The following is a 2,500-nucleotide window of genomic DNA, read 5'->3' as shown; positions in this document are numbered from 1 at the left end:
GTGGGAAACAACCTGCCGCCGGCACACCACTTCGTCCTCACATGAGGTTACCATTGTCCATACAATAGTGCAGGTGCGATGGAAATCTTTTCTCGTTTTGGTGCGTGCTACATTTTTACGGATAGACCCCGTGAAACGCTAGAAATTGGCGGGGATGTGTCTCTTGTGGCTCACGGGGCTGTTAGGGTGGCACAGAAATCCCTCGGAATGGGAAAACGGGTCATTTTCGTGTTGCCACATTGCATGCGAACGGCATGAAACTTCCAGAGGCATTTGCAGCAGGAATGCATGTGCAGTCAAAAAAGTGAATATTTTTCACGGATAGACCCCGTGAAACGCTAGAAATTGGCGGCGATGTCTCTCTTGTGGCTCACGGGGCTGTTAGGGTGGCACAGAAATCCCTCGGAATGGGAAAACGGGTCATTTTCGTGTCGCCACATTGCATGCGAACCGCATGAAACTTCCAGAGGCATTTGCAGCAGAAATGCATGTGCAGTCAAAAAATTGAATATTTTTCACGGATAGACCCCGTGAAACGCTAGAAATTGGCGGGGATGTGTCTCTTGTGGCTCACGGGGCTGTTAGGGTGGCACAGAAATCCCTCGGAATGGGAAAAAACGGGTCATTTTCGTGTCGCCACATTGCATGCGAACCGCATGAAACTTCCAGAGGCATTTGCAGCAGGAATGCATGTGCACTCAAAAAATGTGATATTTTTCACGGAGAGACCCCGTGAAACGCTAGAAGTGGGCGGGGATGTCTCTCTTGTGGCTCACGGGGCTGTTAGGGTGGCACAGAAATCCCTCGGAATGGGAAAACGGGTCATTTTCGTGTCGCCACATTGCATACGAACCGCATGAAACTTCCAGAGGCATTTGCAGCAGGAATGCATGTGCACTCAAAAAAGTGAATATTTCTCACGGATAGACCCCGTGATACGCTAGAAATTGGCGGGGATGTCTCTCTTGTGGCTCACGGGGCTGTTAGGGTGGCACAGAAATCCCTCGGAATGGGAAAACGGGTCATTTTCGTGTCGCCACATTGCATGCGAACCGCATGCAACTTCCAGAGGCATTTGCAGCAGAAATGCATGTGCAGTAAAAAAAAAATTGATATTTTTCACGGATAGACCCCGTGAAACGCTAGAAATTGGCGGGGATGTGTCTCTTGTGGCTCACGGGGCTGTTCGGGTCGCACAGAAATCCCTGGGAATGGGAAAACGGGTCATTTTCGTGTTGCCACATTGCGTACGAACCGCATGAAACTTCCAGAGGCATTTGCAGCAGGAATGCATGTGCACTCAAAAACTTCTATATGTTTCACGGATAGACCCCGTGAAACGCTAGAAATTGGCGGGGATGTGTCTCTTGTGGCTCACGGGGCTGTTAGGGTGGCACAGAACTCCCTCGGAATGGGAAAAGGGGTCATTTTCGTGTTGCCACATTGCATAGGAACGCCATGAAACTTCCAGAGGCATTTGCAGCAGAAAGGCACGTGCACTCAAAAATTTTAATATTTTTCACGCATAGACCCCGTCAAACGCTAGAAGTTGGCGGGGATGTCTCTCTTGTGGCTCACGGGGCTGTTAGGGTCGCACAGAAATGCCTCGGAATGGGAAAACGGGTCATTTTTGTGTGGCCACATTGCATAGGAACGGCATGAAACTTCCAGAGGCATTTGCAGCAGGAATGCATGTGCACTCAAAAACGTCTATATTTTTCACGGATAGACCCCGTGAAACGCTATAAATTGGCGGGGATGTCTCTCTTGTGGCTCACGGGCGCTGTTAGTTAGGGTCGCACAGAAATCCCTCGGAATGGGAAAAGGGGTCATTTTCGTGTTGCCACATTGCGTACGAACGGCATGAAACTTCCAGAGGCATCTGCAGCAGAAATGCATGTGCACTCAAAAACGTCTATATTTTTCATGGATAGACCCCGTGAAACGCTAGAAATTGGCGGGGATGTGTCTCTTGTGGCTCACGGGGCTGTTAGGGTCGCACAGAAATCCCTCTGAATGGGAAAACGGGTCATTTTCGTGTTGCCACAATTGGCATACGAACGGCATGAAACTTCCAGAGGCATTTGCAGCAGAAATGCATGTGCACTCAAAAACGTGAATATTTTTTCACGGATAGACCCCGTCAAACGCTCGAATTTGGCGGGGATGTTTCTCTTGTGGGTCACGGGGCTGTTCGGCTCGCACAGAACTCCCTTGGTCCACCTGATTCGTGCATACAGGCAGCAACTAAAACTCTGTAAACCTGCTGTGAGGACATCTAAACAGTGGACCAGTGAGGCTGTGGAAGATTTGCGGGCGTGCTTAGACTGTACTGACTGGGATATGTTCACGACTGCTACCAATAGTCTGGATGAACTCACAGAGGCTGTGCACATCAGCTTCTGTGAGGACTGCTGTATCCCAACACGTACCAGGGTGAACTTTAACAACAACAAGCCCTGGTTCTCAGCAAAGCTCAAAAGGTTGAGGTTGGAGAAGG

This window comes from Petromyzon marinus, unplaced genomic scaffold (genome assembly GCF_048934315.1).
Source record: "Petromyzon marinus isolate PM22_M1 ecotype Great Lakes invasive population unplaced genomic scaffold, UKy_Petmar_22M1.pri1.0 PM_G_Scaffold_38, whole genome shotgun sequence".
NCBI lineage: Eukaryota > Metazoa > Chordata > Hyperoartia > Petromyzontiformes > Petromyzontidae > Petromyzon > Petromyzon marinus.
This window is presented reverse-complemented; position numbering follows the sequence as displayed.